This window comes from Canis lupus, chromosome 5, assembly GCF_003254725.2.
Source record: "Canis lupus dingo isolate Sandy chromosome 5, ASM325472v2, whole genome shotgun sequence".
Lineage (NCBI taxonomy): Eukaryota > Metazoa > Chordata > Mammalia > Carnivora > Canidae > Canis > Canis lupus.
Genome location: NC_064247.1, coordinates 28071402 through 28094141, shown reverse-complemented (window position 1 = coordinate 28094141; position 22740 = coordinate 28071402). Strand labels below are relative to the sequence as shown.

Genomic DNA, 22740 nt, shown 5'->3' with positions numbered 1-22740 from the left:
AGCACTTCTCCACAAGAACCCTTCTCATCCAAGACACGGACATTTTTGGACAGAGGGATATATTCACATTTACTTAGGAGTACTGGTGAAAGGGAAAAAGTGCAGACAGGAGTTCAGATTTTAATTCGGCCATCTGCTGGCTGTGTGACCTCAAGCAATCTACCTCACCTTGGCAATCCTTCTCTTCCTGTCTGTAAAAGGCTGGTATGGGATGCTTAAATTAGAAGGGAGTTTGGAGAACTGAATGCACCAATTATGTAATTATAACTAGCACTTAATAAGGTGGCTAATAAAGAATAATAATAGCTATTATCCATATTGATGTTTATTTGGTTTGAGCTAGGTTCTGCATCATGTTCTGTCCTGCCTACAGAGCTGGTCAGCAATATCAGTGATCTTTTCAAAGATAAATTAACAGACAAAGGGCTACTCCTGACTCTCTTGCGATGGCAGGAAGGATAGCGGGGGCAGGGGACCAGCGGTGGAATGACACAGTACCACTCACTCAGAGAAAGGAGCCAAAGGGCGGACCTGAGAAAGTCATCTCGGAGACGACTTTGAAGGGTTTGTGACAGCCATGGATCTCAGAGAAAGAAACTTCTCTTAAAAGGCAAATGTGCCTCCAAATTGTATGTGACTTTCTGTCAATTACTCCAGCACCAGTAACTTTAAAAAACATAATGGGAAGAAAAGCTGATCTATCATTTATACATGTCACAGATGGTTCCTGACCCTGCTTAAATCAATCAACCTGGTTAATGTCTTCCAGCCAGACCAGGGAGTACGACGTTATTTTAAGATGATGCTGAGAAAAATTCAGATACTCAAATCTGGCAGCTTATTTACCCAAGTATACTTACTGAATGAAGCTAAGTATCAGGTCTAAATTTCATTAACATTTTGAGAAGGTGCTAGTGCGTTTGTTAATTGTTCATGATGAGACTGATCTATATATAAATGTCTGTGTTAAAAAAATTTAGTTGTTTACCAAGAAAGAACTAAGTCAAATGTGGGGTTCAAGGAATGAACATCTATCAAAAACTGGCTAAGGCATCATTATTCTAGTCTCAATCTCAGGAAAGATAGAAAGAAACAGCGAATTGGTCTCTGCCCTCAGCAGGACAGGATCCACATAAAAAAGACAACAAATTCCCACAGCAAAAGGATGGGTGCTTGCAAGTGGAGGTTGGTATTAATATGAGTCTTCATAAAAAGGTGAGCAGGTGAAATTGGGCAAGACAGCCAATGGCTTCTTCATGTCGTGAAGGGGCTATTGGTGAGAGGACATTTGCCAGGTAGGATTATAACATGTGCAATCCTCACATCATAGAATTTTCATTTTCACTCATTTATTATTTGCTCCTCACCAACTGTGTGATTCATTCTAAACTGAGGGTAGAGTCATGAGGAACTGAGGAACTCTATCTTCCTTCAAGGAGTTCAAAATGTAAGCATTAATAAACAAGTCAATGGCTCAGGCAACAAGCTCATGTGGGTGCTATAATACTAGTTTAATCAGGTCACTAAGGAAGGTAGTAGGAAATTTACCCAAGAGGAAGTTGGCTTAGAAAAATTTCACCCAAGAAGGTAACTCTTGACCTGAGTCCTGAAGACTCAGGTAAGTAGATGAGTAAGTAGATGGCTACTTGCAAGAAAGGTGGGGTGGAAGACTCGAAGAGAGACAGATGTCTAGACACACGTGGGAATGTATACAGGAAAATGTGTTATTGGGGAGAGTTAATGAGTTATGTTGGGTGTGGCATCTTTGAGGTGCCCACGCAATATCCAGCTAGCAGGGTCCAGGAGGCTGTTTGCTATATGAGAGTGGACCACTTGAGAGAAACCCAAATGTGGGACACAGATCTGAGAATCCTCAGCACAATAATGGCTATGAAGTGAGTGATGGATTATGCTGACCATATGTGAAAATCAGAAGAGGGACAATCTTAAAATCTTGGAACTACAAAGAACTTAGTATTAACTAATGCAATCTCTTCACTTTAATGATTAAAAAACCAATTCTCAGAGATAAATGGTGTGCTCTTTATCACGTGGCCAACTTCATGCAAAGTAGGACCACAAGAGTGCATTTCTAAGTACACACTGTGTGGCGATCTTTCACATCATTGTAACTGGCTTGGATGGAACAGTGTCCAAAGGGAAGTCCACAGAAAAGCAGGAAAGACCGATAGCAGAGTATTGGTGGAAGGTTCTATGAGGATATCCTTTGAAATAGTCTTAGTTATTTAGATTGTACATTTATATTTCCTAAATTCTGTAACTAGATGCAGTGAAACGCCGGGACACCTGCACCCCAATGTTTGTAGCAGCAATGTCCACAATAGCCAAACTGTGGAAGGAGCCTCGGTGTCCATCGACAGATGAATGGATAAAGAAGATGTGGTCTATGTATACAATGGAATATTAATTACTCAGCCATTAGAAATGACAAATACCCACCATTTGCTTCAATGTGGATGGAACTGGAGGGTATTATGCTGAGTGAAGTAAGTCAGTCGGAAAAGGACAAACATCATATGGTCTCATTCATTTGGGGAATATAAAAAAATTAGTGAAAGGGAATAAAGGGAAAGGAGAGAAAATGAATGAAAAGATCAGTGAGGGTGACAAAACATGAGAGACACCTAACTCTGGGAAATGAACAAGGGATAGTGGAAAGGGAAGTGGGGGGGTTGGGGTGACTGGGTGATGGGCACTGAGGGGGGCACTTGGCAGGATGAGCACTGGGTGTTATGCTAAATGTTGGCAAATTGAACTCCAATAAAATTTTTCTTTTTAAAATGTCCTGGCACCTTGGAAAAAGATAAAATAAATAAATTCTATAACTTTGATTTACTTCATTGTCTTGCATAGATATATGGTAAAAACATTTTTTAAGCATTTTAATATAAAGCACCTTCATGCACATGTGCCTAGATAAATGTTACACACAAAAAAAAATGTTAGCTTCCTCACTGTCAGAGCTATAGGATTCCACTTAAAAACTTTATAATAGACGCACATGACAGAGGATTTCATTAAGTTCCAGAAAAAATAAATTTATCTTCTCTTAGCAACATAAATATTAGTCATTTAAAAGAAACCAACCTTCTTTTAGTTTATTTCAAAATTTGCTCTTATTTATAAATGACACATTTAAAATGAGCTTTTAAAAAAGGGGAAAATGCCCCTTCTAAGAATAAAGTGCAGAACCTCTGAGTTTTATTTTTTATTTTTTTTTGAACCTCTGAGTTTTAGATCCAAAAGAACAATCTTGGCATGGGAAGGAACGTGGCCATTTGCTTTCTAAATCTGTCCTTCACATGTGTTTCTCATCTCCTCCACTGCAGTCTCTCAAGCCCAAGATCCTGGCGGGCCTCCCAGTTGCTAGCTTTGAACCTGAGACTACTGTGTCTAGAGTCCACACCACATGGCAGCCGCAATGGTCTTTTCTTTCCTGGCTTTACAAAAAATAACTGACATACAACATCGTGTAAATTTAAGGGGTACAACATGATAATCAGAGGCGTGTCTATGTTGCTAAGTGGTTACTACAATAAGGTTAGTTAATGAATCAATCCCCTCACATAATTACAGTCGTGTGTGTGTGTGTGTGTGGTGAGAATATCTAAGAGCTATTCTTTCTTAACAACTTTCAAGTGTATAATACAACACTTAATTATAGTCATGGTGTTGTGCATTAGATCCCCAGAACTTACTGATCTTATTACTCTAAGTCTGTACTCTTCAATCAACAATTCCCCATTTTTGTACTTTCTTGCCCCTGGCAACGATCATACTCTATGTTTCTATGAGTTTGGCTTTTTTTTCCTTCTTTTTTAGAGTAGGCATATAGGTGAGATGATACAATATTTGTCTTTTTCCTATCTGACTTATTTTACTTAGTATAATGTCTAATTTCCTCAAGGTCCATCCATGTTGTCACAAATGCAGGATTTCCTTCTTCCTCAGGCTGAATATCCATCTCTCACATTTTTGTTATTCATTCATTCATCTGTCAGTGGGTACTTAGGGTACTTCCATGTCTTGGTTGCTGTGAGTGATGCTGCAGTGCACATGGGGTGCACATGTCTCCTCACCACAGTGATCTGCAGTGACCGGTCTTCTTTCAGTTACATAACCAGAAGTGAGATTGCTGGGTTGTATGCTAGTTTTTTAAATTCTTTTTTTTAAAATAAGATTTTATTTATTTATTCATGCAAGACACACACACACACAGAGAGAGAGAGAGAGAGAGAGAGAGAGAGAGAGATTGAGAGGCAGAACCCAGGCAGAGGGAGAAGCAGGCTCCATGCAGGGAGCCCGACATGGGACTCAATCCTGGGTCTCCAGGATCACACCCTGGGCTGCAGGCGGTGCTAAACCATTGCACCACCCGGGCTGCCCTGAATTTCTTGAGTAACCTCCATGCTGTCTGCTACAGTGGCTGTACTCATGTGCATTCCCACGAACAGTGCATTAATGATCCCTCTTCTCCACTCCCTTGCCACCACTTGTTATCTCTTATCTTTTTGATACTAGTCATTATAGTAGGTGTAAGGTGATATTCATTGTGCTTGTGATGTGTTTCCCTGCTTACTAGACAGACATGTGGAGCATTTATATGTCTTCTTTGGCAAAAAAAAAATCTATTCAGATCCTCTGCCCATTTTTAATTTAGATTATTTGGTGTTTTGTTTTGCTATTGAGTTGTATGACTTTCTTATATATTTTGGGTGTTGATCTGTTTTCAGGTACATGGTTTGCTAATATTTCCTCCCATTCCATAGGCTGCCTTTTCATTCTGCTGTTGTGTTCTGTAGACGCTTTTATACTTTGATGTAGTCCCTCTGTCTTTGCTTTTGATGTCATATCCAAACAAATCACTGCTGAAACCAAGGTCCAGGAGCTTTCCCCCAAGTCTTCTTGTAAGTCTTTTACAGTTTTAGGTCTTATATTTAAGTCGACTCTATATCAGGTTAGTGTTTGTGATTGGTGTCAAGATACGGCTCCAATTTCATTTTTTTATATTTGAATATCTAGTTTTCCCAACACCATTTATTTTTTTTTAAGATTTTTTTAAAATTTTTATTTATTTATTCATAGAGATGCAGAAAGAGAAAGAGAGAGAGAGGCAGAGACACAGGCAGAGGGAGAAGCAGGCTCCATGCAGGGAGCCTGACGTGGGACTCGATCCAGGGTCTCCAGGATCACGCCCTGGGCTGCAGGCGGCGCTAAACCGCTGCGCCACCGGGGCTGCCCAACACCATTTATTAAACAGACTATCTTTCCCCATGAAGTATTATTGGCTCTCTTGTCAAAAATTAGTTAACTGTATATGCGTGAGTTTATGTCTCAGCTACTTTATTCTTTAAAAAAAAAAGATTTTAGTCATTCATTTGACAGAGAGAGAGAGAGATAGAGAGAGCACAAGCAGGGGGAGGGGCAGAAGAAGAAGGGGAAGCAGACCCCCCCCCCCCCATGAGGAGGGAGCCTGATGCAGGGCTGGATCCCAGGACCCTGAGATCCTGACCTGAGCTGAAGGCAGACACTCACCCACAAAAACACCCAGGCACCCCTTGGCTACTTTATTTTATTGGTAGCTTTTTATTTCTTCTTTTTATTTTTAATTTTTAATTTATTTATGATAGTCACACAGAGAGAGAGAGAGAGGCAGAGACAGAGGCAGAGGGAGAAGCAGGCTCCATGCACCGGGAGCCCGATGTGGGATTCGATCCTGGGTCTCCAGGATCGTGCCCTGGGCCAAAGGCAGGCGCCAAACCGCTGCGCCACCCAGGGATTTCTATTGGTAGCTTTTTAAAGTGTAAATCAATCACTTCTGTCCTCTGCTTAAATCCACCCAAGAGCTTTTCACTGCATGTAGGATCTGTTCTTACATGTTCTGACCCCTGCTTCTTTCCTCCTCAGCATCTTTCTCTGATTTGATGTTTTACCTTTCTCACAAACTGCACTCCCACTACACTGGCTGTTCTCACAGTCTTTCAAATAACACTCCAAGCATCTCCCCTCCCGCCTAAGCCTGTGGCTGTTCCCTATGCCGGCAATACACTGTCTCCAAGTCTTCCAGTGACAGGCTCCTCATTATTTAGTTCTATGCTCAAACATCACATCAGTAGACAACCGCTCCTTGAACATGTTATTTAAAATACTCCCACTCTTGGTCACTCTACCTACTTAATTTCCTTAATTTTCTTTAAAGCATTTATATTGATATGAAATAGTTTTACCTTTGTTTTATTGTTTATGATCTCTTTCCCCAAGGAGAATGCATGCTCTGGAAAGGCAAGGAGTTTGCTTATTTCTTTCCTGTTCTATCCCGAATTCTTAACTGAGTTTTGGGTACATCCTCCAATTTCACTGGTTCCCAGGGCACATTCAACAATAATGTCATCCACTTCCCTCCATGGTGGCAAAGCATGGTTTAGAGCCAAAGCTGTTCTGATCAGTCGGTCCTGAACATGTCACAATGTTAGCTACATATTTTTAGAATCATCCTGGGTAGACAGCTTGCTTTTTCAAGCTCCAGGCTAATGAAAGACAGACTCCTCTAGTGTGGGTCCTCTTAGCAGAGTAGTGCCCTTAGCATTAATTTAATGCTAAAATGGAACCAACAGCGAAGAATCATTTAAAATGTATTGAAACAGTTTAGCTTATGGAAACGCTTTTCTGTCTGTGTTCCGGTAAACTCCAATATATGCTTTAGAAGCCATGTCCCATTCTTCCAAGGATAGAGAACCACCTGTGAGCTCCTAGAAGGAGGTACCAATCAGCACTCCATTTCCTCATCTTCTTTGTCTACGCTGCGGCCTGCTTCATCCTAAAAGAACGAAGCTGCTCCTTTGGCTACTTCGTTCCCTCAGTCCTGGCGGGATGGCTAGTTGATGTTCGGGGTAACTCGCTAAGATCATATCTAGGGATCCAAGCCATCCTCCAGAGAGGAGCAAGCCATGGTGCCCAGAGCCAGAGGGCTGCCCAGCATCTCCCAGCTCATTATGTCTGCAGTCAGGACTACAGTGCAAGGAGCTATTGTTCTCTCTCAGTCACACGGTTTCCAACTCATGAAATCATGGCACACATCATCCTCTAATTACAGGCATCATCGTTGGCACTGCCTTAATCTAATAAGAATTCATTTACATCATTAAAAATAATTTATTCTCAGTTTATGTCCCCATGTTATAATACTTCAAAATAATATTTTGGCAGTGAAATGCATTATTTGGCATTTTGAAATGAAACTCAGTCCCTTACATTCTTTTTGGGGCAATTTTGAAAACACAGATGTGATTCTGAGATCTGTGCTTTTTAAATAGCTTAGTTCTGGAAGGTTGATTTGTGGGAGAGAAGAGATACTAGGAAGTTGAGGTGGTATGGAAATATACATCTTAGAGCACACGAAAACATACACAGATATTTGTGTAATTGAAGTGTGGCAGAAATATTCCCTAAACAGACACGCTAAAGTCAGGAAGCATAAAAATCAATATGCCTCACACATACTAAGTATTGCAGAAATATAAAAAAAAAAAGCAAAATTAAAAGGATAAATATAAAGGTACAAATATAATTATAACTAACAGTTAACATCCTTAAAACAAACTTTTATACATGAAAAGGTTATAAGAGTATGTTTCATATCACATAATTCTGCTAGAAAAATGCACAGGTATATTCACAACAATATTGACATTGTTGGTACTGAATGTTCCTTTGTCTATATATTATATGTCCTAAATTTTTTATAATACATACCAAGTTTTAATAAGAAATTGATAAATTTCTAAAACAACAATAGAAAAGAAAAATGGACTGGAGTGTGCATAAGCACTTTCTCCTAAAGCCTTATGTTATATTATCAGGTTGAACAGTGTCACCCATGTATTCCCTGGTGGAAACTAAAAGCGTTTTTTTTGGAAAAATAATTCTTACCAATTACTAGAGAGAATTGTTCAAAGATGGGACAATGAAGAATTTTTCCAGATCATCACATTTGGCTCGACCTAAAACATGGCAAATGCAACGCAAATGTTTGACGTCTTACAAACAGCCATGAGAGCACATGGTTAGCAATCAGCTCAGGGTCAGAAGGCATTTGTGTGCCTGTGTGTGAGGACAGAGGACTCCCAGGCTAAAGCGAATCAAGCCAGGGATACAATAATGCTATAGGTAATGAGTATTCTCAATAATAATCTTCACTATTAAAGACAGATATGATTTGGGATTTCATTTGCAGACAGGATATGGCCAGATAACCCTTCCTTGCCATCAGTCACCTGTGGCCATTCCAGAGGGAGGTCGTATATTACATGCTAACAAGTGAAATAATCCACTCATCCCTCTTCCCAGGCAAGCACCAGTCACTGAATGCCTGTGGTTGGATGTCCAACTAAATCCCTGTCTGAAACCTTGATGGTCCTAAACCTAAAGAGCTCAGAACAACTGTCTTTTGAGTCTTTGGGGACGACTGTTGCCAGGCCGATATTCCAAACATTTAGGGTGATTACTTAAACCACCTGTTCCTGGATCCCACAGAGGATGGCTGTTCATTGTTATCCGGGGTGGTCATGCAGGGTGTGCGCAGATGAGCCATAAGCTGTTCACTGCTCAGAGGGATGGATTCTTCCATCTCTTCTAACAAAAATATGCACTTACTTAGAGATTTTAAAAATCTTTCAGCCAAAACAGTGTTTAACTTACCAAGGATGACTTATTTGGGGAAAGTTTTGAAGAACATTTGTCAGAGTATTTTCCTTAATTTTGAAAATGGTTCCTCTGTTTGATGTTTTATATTCATTCCTCGGAGGCAGATAATAAATTCATAAAGTACTCTCCTAATTCCATCTGTGCTTCTCGATTAAGTTAGTGCTTAGAGTTGTTTCGTTTTGAAATGTGAAAGAAACAGAGGGATTTGTCTGGATTCATAAAACAACAACAAATAAATGCACTATCAATATTTATCCCTTAAGTGAATCTTCATTTGTTCATGATACTCCATTCATGACCCACTGGGGAAAATTCAAGTATGTTAGATGTAGAGGCCTGCACCCTGAGATCACTCTACAGGGGAGCTCCTTTAGAGCAAAGGGTCCTTTAGAACAAAATTCTTTAGAACAAAGACTTCAGACACTTTAGTGCATGACCTTCTGGCATGTACTCCAATCCATGTACATGCAAATAATGACACAACGATGACTTAACATCTATGGGACTAGAATAAAGCAAAAATTGAAAACCCTTAGATTCTATCACACTCTGTGATCCAACCAAACCTTTACAAATATATTTCATTACATGCTCATCATCAAATCACTTCTTTTACAAGTAATATGGGAAAGGCCATGGCAGGAGGCCAACTTTTATTGGCAACAACATTTAGTACAAGGATATCAAGAGTTCAAGAATCAATAATTAACAAGAATCAAAGAGTGTCCTTCAAAGTTACAGACTTTGTGAAATTAAAAACATATATTCCCAGAGTGCTAAGAAGCCCTGGACGTGAGTCATCTACTACTGGAAATAAAATTTTAATAAAATAAATATATCTCTAATAGTAAATATCCCCCACAGATAAGATCTACTTACAGATTTCTACTGGTTTAAGAATTAGTCCCACAGCTTTTTAAACCATTGATGACAATGAGGTACAATGTTTTAATTTAAATCTAGATTCATCAATGAATCACCTGTGAAATCTTGACAGTAAGGTAAAAATGTTTTTTAAAAGCTCATTTTCCCTCTTATGTTGTAAGATAAGAAACTTTTTATACTTATTAACTGCTGATTTCTTTAGCCCAAACTTAGTCTGGGAAGTTGCTAGAACAGATAAGCAATGATTAGAGCATACACTGGTCTACAGGGGTAAAGGAAGACAGTTCCTTTGGCAGACAGAGAAGAGGTCCTCGACTCCAAGAGGGCATCAGGAGGCCCCCGTACAGAGCTAGAGAGTGTTAAGGTGTGTTTGCAGACAGAGAGGGTGAGTCTAGTTAGACAGAAAAAGGATGAACAACCTGCCATTATTGTGTGTGTCCTACAGCCTGCAGAAAACACAATGATGCTGGAGAGGAGAGAAGGCTGCCCAGGATGGCTGATTGAATTAACTCTGCGTTGGCTCAACAAGGACATCTTAGCACGGGGCTGCACAGAAAATCACAAATTGCAAAATACAAGTCTGCTAATGGCTTTCACTGTGCCTAATAGAGACCCATAAATTAACATTTCATTTTCATCTAGAAAGATACTGCCAGCAGTCTTTCTTCATTGTGTTGCTGGAAACCTAGGTGCCAATTTAAATTTTGTTAGGAACTCTTATAAACACAACAAAGTTGTTCAGTATTAAGAAAACTCTATGCTTAATTATTGTGTAGAAACAGCTGCCTTTCATGGAGCACAGAGGACATGCCAGGCACTACATGAAACCCTTCATATAATGGGATAATGGTACATTATCCCATTCATCATTTCTGCAGCTTCGAGAATACCTGAGGAATTTGCCCCTGGAAGTGAGCTCTACAGAAACTGAACTTGAGGCTGACTCTCCAAGCTCTTTCCTCTTTGCTCGAGGGCTCATCCTTTCATTTATGAAGAGTCCTTTTATAGGACAAACAAACCTGTGACTTGTGCTTAGTATAGGTTTTCAGACATTCCTTAAATGCATCTCAAAGAACATTTGGTTCTGTTCACCAGTAGCCTGGGTATTATTAAAGATGGTACTTTTGATATTGCTAATCAAATCTTAAAGATATTTGCACTCCCCGGCCAAAATGCATGGCTGAGGAGATGATTTTGCTACCTTAGAAAAATTACAAGGGTGAAATGGAAAGGACAGGTGTTGACCTGAATTATTCACATTTTCATTTCCATGCACTTAGCATACTTCTCGGTACATAGTGAGCACTCTTTGCTTTCTGTTTTGTTTCTATTGCTGAGGGAGGAAACACTATCTCACACTCAAAATTCAACAAACCATTTCATTTTGATTGGATGACTGTGCTGAAATTCACACTCCTAAGAACTGCTGAGATTCTTTGTATTTGGATGGTGTTATATACATGGATTACCTCCATCCTGGCCAAAAGCTAGTTATATTTATTAAAACAAATATTAGAACACATGAGAATTATATACACCATGAAGATAAAGGCCATGTCACCAAAATCCCATAGCTAAAATCATTTCCTTTATTAACTCAAATTATTCCACTGCTAATTAAAACTTCTAAAATACCATTTGAAGTCTAAGAGACAAAGCCATAGTCGGTACAAGTTGTCAGACTGCCAGGGAGAAGTGCTCATGAAACATTACTCAGCAAGTGATAGGTTTATAAATAAGAGGAACATCTCAGGGAAGAACCAGGGAGAAGTCAGTTGCAAAGCATTCAGAAAACTTCATTCTTTTAAAACATGACTATTGCCTAGGGAGGCGGCTGTGTGTTTTGGCGACACACTTTCCCCGTATACCATCAACCTTAGCCCTACACTGGACCAGGACAAGCTCAGCAGAGCCGCTGCCCATCCTAACTACCTGTTGGCACTACGAGGTCCCCGGAATGTAAAATATTTAATAGCCAAGTTAATATTGTACAACTATGGAAATGAACTAACTGTTAATTCAAAGCACCATCTTTTTCTTGGCCTCACTGTAAAGGGATTTCCAGGCACAATTATGTGGTTAAACCAGCAAGTTGGTGAATGCAAAGTCTGAAACAAAAGCATACCCACAGCCCTGCAAATCACTCTTGACAAAGGTGAGATTAGCACATTCTTGACCTTGCAATAGTTCTTTTCCACTCAACTAGCAACTAATCAAAGTGGCTTGCAGGTTTCAGATCCCCAAAGCAGGCCTGCTGTCTAGGTCCATTAGCTGAGTGTGCTAGAACCAAATCCCATGTCTACAGGGCGTGCAGTTCATTCTAATAAGTAAGGGCTGGTCAAACTTCGCTCAAAGAGAAACTCAATCCGATGGCCTGGCCCTGGGGTTAAAGCCAGGGAGAGAGGCCTCCAGGGAACAGATGCTCTGCTCTGCCTACTGAAGCTTATCATTACTCTGCAGTAAACAGCCCACGGTCTTCTCCTTGTGGTTGGGAAAATCACTTCTCAACAGGGCAAATGGTGTTTAAATGAGAGATCCTGCAATCTGAGTCCTAGTCGTATGTTTACGGGCTTTTACAATTCCTTTATACCTTTGGTTATCATCAGTTCACAGCAGCATTTTTTACTTTTGCCTGCGATTACATTACCAGTATTCATCAGTGGTTTTAGTGAGTGAAAACATTAGGCTTTGCACAGCAAAGTTTTAATCCTAGATTGGCTCTCTTTTGCTTCTTGCTGTACTTTTTTTTTTTTTTTTTGCATTATCACATGCTGTGTACTTAGAGAATGCAAATTCACTGCTGTATTCATCTAAGCCAAATATAATTATTAAGGTTATTTTTATTGCCAAAAAATTAAAAGAACAATGCATTCCAAAGTCAAAGGGAAAATATCCTAGGGGTTGGGTAAACTATTGCTCCTGCTCTACTGTACTGGTAAAAGTCAGAGGTAACTGAATTGCTACTCAGGCCCAAAGACTGGCTGAGGTATTCCCTGCATGTGTTTAGCACACCTAATATGTCACACCTTATACCCATTTCCTTAATTCTCAGCAGTACAGTTTGGAGATGGACGAATGCTTACAAATCGCTAAGTTCAAAGTTCTCTTCACTATCTAAGATTTTTGAATGACCACAATAGGGTAACTCAGTGTGCTAAACCCTGGGTAATGCAGAGATATGAAAGATGTCCAAATGCCCTTGAGGAACCTCATCCAGATTAATTCTAACTCCCCAATCTCGCCATTCCCTTTCCTGCCAGCAATTTATATTAACTTTATTTACTTTTTCTTAGTGGCTTACCATGATGGGAAGTTGTCTAGTTTATTTCTGCCCAATATGATAGCCCTGTTAATGTGCATTGAATAAGCACTAGTTAAATGAAAGCTCAAATAGCTACTGGATCATGTGAGGAGCAAGGGACATGCTTCACAATGAAGCCCTAGTGCACTGGCTGGTACATGTGGTTAAGGGTGAATAAGCATCTGTGGAATAAATAAATGAATAAATACAAGACCTGTAGAAATAAATGTTCTATTAGGGCCATAAGCAAGTCCTGTAGGTATACAGAGGAAGGGATGATTTAAGTCCATCTGGAGGACTGGAGAAAGTCTTAGAAGAAGTGGCTTTGGAGTTGAACCTAAATGATAATCAGGGCTTTGCTGGTCAGAGGAGCAGACAGGGAGAGGAGAGAGCATGTACAAAGGCAGAGAGTGGCATGATCTTGGACCTATTATGAGGATGTGCCCAAAGCACCAGGCAGAAAACGAGGCTGCAAAGGCAGGAGGAGGACAGATCAGACGGTCTTGGATGCCACACTGAGCACTTTTTTTTTTTTTTTTTTTTTGGTGCTGCATTTAATCCTTCATTCGCCAGGCATTTAAAAACCTCCATTATTTCTATTTCTCTATTTTCTGATTACATGGTTCAAAGGCCTGGAGATACAGAAAAGAACATCCAGGCCACCACTCTCAGGGAGATTTCATTCTGACCACCCTTTGTCTACCTACAAGGACACCAAAGTCCCAAAACGTCAAGCATCAGCATCACTGGCACATCTGCTGCCTGGAGCCTGGGTCTCTGGATATTGTGGACTGTATTTGCGCTAACCCTTAGGAGGCTGGTTTTTAATCCAGCCACCTCTCTCTTGCCCCCCCCCGCTCACATGCCTTCCTTTCTGTGTGTATGAAAACAAGAAAAAAGATCATTCTGTGATTTTAAGCAACATAATGGAGTTCCTAGAAAACATATAGTAAACAATGAACAGATCACTATTCTGAGAGATGAGAGCAGTTGAAAAATAGGGACCAAAAAATTCAGTGCTGCTCGTTTGGAAAACCTTTCTGGAATGTCCATAGTCTTCTAAGGCAACCTCAGAATTAAGAGTCCCTCCTTATTTTGATAATCAAGTCTCTAAAATGATAATAACATTCTCAAATATAATTTAGTTCTATCTCATTTCTCAGCAGGTTACAAAATTATCTTCTTCTTCAAAGAAAAGTTAGAATGTTTGCCTGATGAGAAGACTCAACAGATGAGAATCCTGTAGGTACTTTATGATGACCCCTGGGGTTGGTCTGCAGGGGCTGATTTGGTGGGATTACTAAAAGCTATCTCTCCACCCAGCAGGGATCTTGAAAATTCGAGGATACACGTGGCCCACAATGCTTCTCATCAGAGGATCTCTAAGAACAAACAAAATAAAAGCAGACCCAGTGCCTTTTAATGAAGAGCAGGGTATTGTGAGACTCCTTTGCTATTCACCTTGTCGAATAAGCAGCATTTTTTGGCTGGTAGAAGAGATTTAACAATCAGTGTGCTAAAGTATTTTTAAAATGTGGCTTTGTAGGCAGAACACTTGAAATCGAATTCCACATGGAACATTGGCCGTGTGACCTTGGGCAAGGTAAACTCTCTATGTTTGAGAGTCCTGGTTTGTAAAATGGGAAAAAAAATACTTCTTTATCTCCCACAGGGGTAGTTGAGGATTAAATTAAATAACTCATGTGAAACTAACTGGCCCACGTAGACATTCACTGCATTCTTTCCAAAACTAGTATGGTCTTTCAATATCTTTCTATTGAAAAGACGGCTACATTAATTGAACACTTCTGCAAAGGTGGGAACCACCTGTTACAAGTTCCAGAGTCAGGCTGTCTGGATTCAGGCCCACCCCCACTGAGCAAACTGGAGTTCTGGCACCAAGTACTTAGCTTCTCTGTGCCTCAATATTCTTCTCTGGACATGGAGGCAGCAATACTTCCCACCTCAAGGGGATGTTTTGGATATTTACTAGATACTTAGATGGAAAGCTATTAGGGAAGTGATGGATGCATAGAAAGGCTCCGACTTCACATGTGCACATTTCTTTCCTTAGAAAAAAATGCTGATTGGTCCATCCAGCCCATGATGGCCTGGCCTTACTTCACCTAATATGAGCATTGGGATTTTGAAAATTTCAGGAAGCTTTAATATTCCTCATCTCATTTTAATCTCTGTCCACCACCACATGAACCTGGTATGGGCACAGATACATTGCATAATGTAATAGTTTGCATCTTCTCAGAGGGGAGTGTTTCTGACTGGTCCTTTCTGCATCCATAAGGCAAAGGGGATGTATCATCTTGGACCTTTTCTTTGGGGGTGGCATGTACTCCTTCACCTTCAACTATCTCCAATAGACTCCCTACAAAAGGAGTTCTACCCTGCCCTCCAGGGAGTTACTGAGCACTTCCTCCTTTGTAGACACAGTTCTAGGCATTGGAAAAACAGAGTCAACAATCAAAACATGGTCAATTGGGTCAGGTAAGGACTAAATGACACACAAACAGATGTATATCAAAGTATTTTGCCTGCTAGAAATCATTACACATATTCAAAGGACTGGTATTCTTGCATTCTTCACATTAGCAAACACAACATTTGAAAAGGGCAAGAACTTACTTTAAATCAGTTGAAGGGGAGGAGTGGGGCAAGATGGCAGAAGAGTAGGGTCCCCAAGTCACCTGTCCACACCAAATTACCTAAAACCTTCAAATCATCCTGAAAATCTACAAATTCGGCCTGAGATTTAAATAGAGACCAGCTGGAAGGCTACAGTGAGAAGAGTTCGTGCTTCTATCAAGGTAGGAAGACGGGGAAGAAGAAATAAAGAAACAAAAGGCCTCCAAGGGGGAGGGGCCCCGCGAGGAGCCGGGCTGAGGCCGGGGCAAGTGTCCCCAGGACAGGAGAGCCCCGTCCCGGAGGAGCAGGAGCTGCACCGACCTTCCCGGGCGGAAAGGGGCTCGCAGGGAGTTGGAGCAGGACCCAGGAGGGCGGGGATGCCCTCGGGCTCCCGGGGACACTAACAGACACCTGCGCCCCGGGAGACTGCGCCGAGCTCCCTAAGGGCTGCAGCACGCACGGTGGACACAGAGCAGCTCGGGGGGCTCGGGGCGGCTCCGCGGAGGGGGCTGCGGGGCGGGAGCAGCTCGGGGGGGCTCGGGGACGGCTCCGAGGAGGGGGCTGCGGGGCGGGAGCGCGAATCCAACAGCGCAGGCCCCGGAGCACAGGGCGCTGGGACACAGCCCAGGATCCGGCCTCCCCCCGGGACAGGCAGAGGCTGGGAGGGCCCAGGACAGCAAGGACGCTCCTGCCCCAGCTGAGCAGATCAGCGGCCCCGCCCCGGAGCCTCCAGGCCCTGCAGACCGAGAGCTCCGGAGTTCCTGCGGGGGCTGACTCCAGGGCTGCAGAGCTGGCCCCGCCACTGGGGCTGTTCCTCCTGGGGCCTCACGGGGTAAACAACCCCCACTGAGCCCTGCACCAGGCAGGGGCAGAGCAGCTCCCCCAAGTGCTAACGCCTGAAAATCAGCTCCCCCAGAAGACCAGGCTAGACGGACAGGGGAAAATCAAATTATTGACCAAGCAGCACTGGAAAGTTCCAGGGGAAGTCAAGGGACTTACAGTGTACAGAATCAGAGGATACTGCCCCGTGTTTTTTTTTTTTTTCCCCTTTTTGATTTCTGTTTGCTTCCCCCACCCCTTTTTTATCCCTTTCTTTCTTTTTCTTTCTCTTTTTTCTTTTTTCTTCCTTTTTTCTTTTTCTCTTTTCTTTCCTTCTTTCTCTCCTCTCTTTTTCTCCTTTTCCCAATACAACATGCTTTTGGCCATTCTGCACTGAGCAAAATGACTAGAAGGAAAACCTCACCTCAAAAGAAAGAATCAGAAACAGTCCTCTCTCACACAGAATTACAAAATTTGGATTACAATTCAATGTCAGAAAGCCAATTATTGGCTTTCAATGTCAGAAAGTACTATTATAAAGCTACTGGTGGCTCTAGAAAAAAAGCATAAAGGACTCAAGAGACTTCATGACTGCAGAATTTAGATCTAATCAGGCAGAAATTAAAAATCAGTTGAATGAGATGCAATCCAAACTAGAAGTCCTAACGACAAGGGTTAACAAGGTGGAAGAACTGAGAGAGTGACATAGAAGACAAGTTGATGGCAAAGAGGGAAACTGAGGAAAAAAGAGACAAACAATTAAAAGACCATGAGGATAGATTAAGGGAAATAAGTGACAGCCTGAGGAAGAAAAACCTACGTTTAATTGGGGTTCCCGAGGGCGCCTAAAGGGACAGAGGTCCAGAATATGTATTTGAACAAATCCTAGCTGAAAACTTTCCTAATCTGGGAAGGGAAACAGGCATTCAGATCCAGGAAATAGAGAGATTCCCCCCTAAAATCAATAACGGTTCAACACCTCGACATTTAATAGTTAAGCTTGCAAATTCCAAAAATAAAGAGAAGATCCTTAAAGCAGCAAGAGACAAGAAATCCCTGACTTTTATGGGGAGGAATATTAGGGTAACAGCAGACCTCTCCACAGAGACCTGGCAGGCCAGAAAGGGCTGGCAGGATATATTCAGGGTCCTAAATGAGAAGAACCTGCAACCAAGAATACTTTATCCAGCAAGGCTCTCATTCAGAATAGAAGGAGAGATAAAGAGCTTCCAAGACAGACAGGAACGGAAGGAATATGTGACCTCCAAACCAGCTCTGCAAGAAATTTTAAGGGGGACTCTCAAAATTCCCCTTTAAGATGAAGTCCAATGGAACAATCCACAAAAACAGGGACTGAATAGATATCATGATGACACTAAACTCATATCTTTCAATAGTAACTCTGAACGTGAACAGGCTTAATGACCCCATCAAAAGGTGCAGGGTTTCAGACTGGATAAAAAAGCAGGACCCATCTATTTGCTGTCTACAAGAGACTCATTTTAGACAGAAGGACACCTACAGCCTGAAAATAAAAGGTTGGAGAACCATTTACCATTCAAATGGTCCTCAAAGAAAGCAGGGGTAGCCATCCTTATATCAGATAAACTAAAATTTACCCCGAAGACTGTAGTGAGAGATGAAGAGGGACACTATATCATACTTAAAGGATCTATCCAACAAGAGGACTTAACAATCCTCAATATATATGCCCCGAATGTGGAAGCTGCCAAATATATCAATCAATTAATAACCAAAGTGAAGACATACTTAGATGATAATACACTTATACTTGGTGACTTCAATCTAGTGCTTTCTACACTCGATAGGTCTTCTAAACGCAACATCTCCAAAGAAATGAGAGCTTTAAATGATACACTGGACCAGATGGATTTCACAGATATCTACAGAACTTTACATCCAAACTCAACTGAATACACATTCTTCTCAAGTGCACATGGAACTTTCTCCAGAATAGACCACATACTGGGTCACAAATTGGGTCTGAACCGATACCAAAAGATTGGGATCATCTCCTGCATATTCTCAGGACCATAATGCCTTGAAATTAGAACTAAATCACAAGAAGAAGTTTGGAATGACTTCAAACATGTGGATATTAAGGACCATCTTGCTAAAAGATGAAAGGGTCAACCAGGAAATTAAGGAAGAATTAAAAAGATTCATGGAAACTAATGAGAATGAAGATACAACCCTTCAAAATCTTTGGGATACAGCAAAAGCAGTCCTGAGGGAGAAATACATCGCAATACAAGCATCCCTCCAAAAACTAGAAAGAACTCAAATACAAAAGCTAACCTTACACCTAAAGGAGCTAGAGAAAAAACAGCAAATAGATCCTACACCCAGCAGAAGAGAGTTAATAAAGATTCGAGCAGAACTCAATGAAATCGAGACCAGAAGAACTGTGGAACAGATCAACAAAACCAGGAGTTGGTTCTTTGAAAGAATTAATAAGATAGATAAACCATTAGCCAGCCTTATTAAAAAGAAGAGAGAGAAGACTCAAATTAATAAAATCATGAATGAGAAAGGAGAGATCACTACCAACACCAAGGAAATACAAACGATTTTAAAAACATATTATGAACAGCTATACGCCAATAAATTAGGCAATCTAGAAGAAATGGACGCATTCCTGGAAAGCCACAAATTACCAAAACTGGATCAGGAAGAAATAGAAAACCTGAACAGGCCAAACGAGGGAGGAAATTGAAGCAGTCATCAAAATCCTCCCAAGACACAAAAGTCCAGGGCCAGATGGCTTCCCTGGGGAATTCTATCAAACTTTGAAAGAAGAAACCATACCTATTCTACTAAAGCTGTTTGGAAAGATAGAAAGAGATGGAGTACTTCCAAATTCATTCTATGAGGCCAGCATCACCTTAATTCCAAAACCAGACAAAGACCCCACCAAAAAGGAGAATTACGGACCAATATCCCTGATGAACATGGATGCAAAAATTCTCAACAAGATACTAGGATCCAACAATCCATTAAGAAAATTAATCACCATGACCAAGTAGAATTTATTCCCGGGACACAAGGCTGGTTCAACACTCGTAAAACAATCAATGTGATTCATCATATCAGCAAGAAAAAAACCAAGAACCATATGATCCTCTCAATAGATGCAGAGAAAGCATTTGACAAAATACAGCATCCATTCCTGATCAAAAGTCTTCAGAGTGTAGGGATAGAGGGAACATTCCTCAACATCTACAAAAGCCATCTATGAAAAACCCACAGCAAATATAATTCTCAATGGGGAAGCACTGGGAGCCTTTCCCCTATGATCAGAAACAAGACAGGGATGTCCACTCTCACCACTGCTATTCAACATAGTACTGGAAGTCCTAGCCTCAGCAATCAGACAACAAAAAGACATTAAAGGCATTCAAATTGGCAAAGAAGAAGTCAAACTCTCCCTCTTCACCGATGACATAATACTCTATATAGAAAACCCAAAAGACTCCACCCCAAGATTGCTAGAACTCATACAGCAGTTTGGCAGTGTGGCAGGATACAAAATCAATGCCCAGAAGTCAGTGGCATTTCTATACACTAACAATGAGACTGAAGAAAGAGAAATTAAGGAGTCAATCCCATTTACAATTGCACCCAAAAGCATAAGATACCTAGAACTAAACCTAATCAAAGAGGTAAAGGATCTATACCCTAAAAACTACAGAACACTTCTGAAAGAAATTGAGGAAGACACAAAGAGATGGAAAAATATTCCCTGCTCATGGATTGGCAGAATTAATATTATGAAATTGTCAATGCTACCCAGGGAAATTTACACTTTTAATGCCATCCCTATCAAAATACCATGGACTTTCTTCAGAGAGTTAGGACAAATTATTTTAAGATTTGTGTGGAATCAGAAAAGACCCCGAATAGCCAGGGGAATTTTAAAAAAGAAAACCATAGCTGGGGGCATCACAATGCCAGATTTCAGGTTGTACTACAAAGCTGTGGTCATCAAGACAGTGTGGTACTGGCACAAAAACAGACACATAGATCAATGGGATGGAATAGAGAATCCAGAAGTGGACCCTCAACTTTATGGTCAACTAATATTCGACAAAGGAAGAAAGACTATCCACTGGAAGAAAGGCAGTCTCTTCAATAAGGTGCTGGGGAAATTGGACATCCACATGCAGAAGAATGAAACTAGACCATTCTCTTGCACCATACACAAAGATAAACTCAAAATGGATGAAAGATCTAAATATGAGGCAAGATTCCCTCAAAATCCTAGAGGAGAACACAGGCAACACCCTTTTTGAACTCAGCCACAGTAACTTCTTGCAAGATACATCCACGAAGGCAAAAGAAACAAAAGCAAAAATGAACTATTGGGACTTCATCAAGATAAGAAGCTTTTGCACAGCAAAGGATACAGTCAACAAAACTAAAAGACAACCTACAGAATGGGAGAAGATATTGGCAAATGACCTATCAGATAAAGGGCTAGTTTCCAAGATCTATAAAGAACTTATTAAACTCAACAGCAAAGAAACAAACAATCCAATCATGAAATGGGCAAAAGACATGAACAGAAATCACAGAGGAAGACATAGACATGGCCAACGAGCACATGAGAAATGCTCTGCATCACTGGCCATCAGGGAAATACAAATCAAAACCACAATGAGATACCACCTCACACCAGTGAGAATGGGGAAAATTAACAAGGCAGGAAATCACAAATGTTGGAGAGGATGCGGAGAAAAGGGAACCCTCTTACACTGTTGCTGGGAATGTGAACTCGTGCAGCCACTCTGGAAAACTGTGTGGAGGTTCCTCAAAGAGTTAAAAATAGATCTGCCCTATGACCCAGCAATTGCACTGTTGGGGATTTACCAGCAGTAAATACAGATACAGATGCAATGAAACACCGGGACACCTGCACCCCGATGTTTCTAGCAGCAATGGCCACAATAGCCAAACTGTGGAAGGAGCCTCAGTGTCCATCGAAAGATGGATGGATAAAGAAGATGTGGTCTATGTATACAATGGAATATTCCTCAGCCATTAGAAATGACAAATACCCACCATTTGCTTCAACGTGGATGGAACTGGAAGGTATTATGCTGAGTGAAATAAGTCAATCAGAGAAGGACAAACATTATGTGGTCTCATTCATTTGGGGAATATAAATAATAGTGAAAGGGAATAGAGGGGAAGGGAGAAGCAATGGATAGGAAATATCAGAAAGGGAGAGAGAACATGAGAGACTCCTAACTCTGGGAAATGAAGTAGGGGTGGTGGAAGGGGAGGAGGGCGGGGGGTGGGGGTGAATGGGTGACGGGCACTGAGGGGGGCACTTGACTGGGATGAGTACTGGGTGTTATTCTGTATGTTGGCTAATTGAACACCAATAAAAAATAAATTTATTATTAAAAAAAATCAGTTGAGGAACTTAAGGACAAAAATTATGGATGCCTGTACAAACCACTAGCTCATGTAGTCTCCCATCTTTTGATAAAACTTCTTTATATCCAAACTGATTATTGATCTATTACCAATTTATGAATCAAACCTTGTAATCTGGAGCCCAGGGGACTCTATAAATCACTGACCAGTGCCTTCAGCCTCTAGGCCAGAGGGCTGCCCTGTCCACTGGGTCTATCTTCCCAGGGCTTCTCCTTATGTATGGGAGGACCGTGCTTCCTGTTCCCTGGAAGGTAGGCTTGGCCACATGACTTCCTCTAACCAACTGAATGTGAGAAAAAGCTTTAAAACACATTGTATGGTTTTGGCATTGGTCTTCTCCCTCTGCTGTGGGTCCCGATGGGGCCTGTTTCTTCAGCCTAGACTCCCAAATGGAGAGCTACAGGGGACACTACTGCCACGTGTGAGGAACCTACATGTCACGTGACTAGGGAGCCAAACTTGGCTTCTGCAAGCGCCTGAAATTTCACGGTTGTTTGTTATTGCAGTTTAACTTAGCAAACCATGACTATCTCAGGAGTAAGTGTCCAAAGCTATTATTTTCTAAGGGGGGGCGGGGGCACATCTAACTCATGAGAAAGCCAGAATGGGATTCCACATCTCCTGATGCCTCCTCAAAGCTGTCTTCCTCTCCTAGCACCTGCTTTAAGAAAGGAGAGACCTGGGATCCCTGGGTGGCACACCGGTTTAGCGCCTGCCTTTGGCCCAGGGCGCGATCCTGGAGACCCAGGATCGAGTCCCACATCAGGCTCCCGGTGCATGGAGCCTGCTTCTCCCTCTGCCTATGTCTCTGCCTCTCTCTCTCTCTCTCTCTGTGACTATTATAAAAAAATAAAATTTTTTAAAAAAGAAGAAAGGAGAGACCTTCTCTAAACAGTTCTGCAGACCTC

General features: G+C 41.3%; 1 protein-coding gene across 2 annotated transcripts in view; it reads right to left on the bottom strand.

The window, feature by feature from the left end:
• PDGFD (platelet derived growth factor D) overlaps positions 1–22740 on the bottom strand; it is a 227737-nt gene that overhangs the window by 29789 nt on the left and 175208 nt on the right. The window lies entirely within an intron of this gene.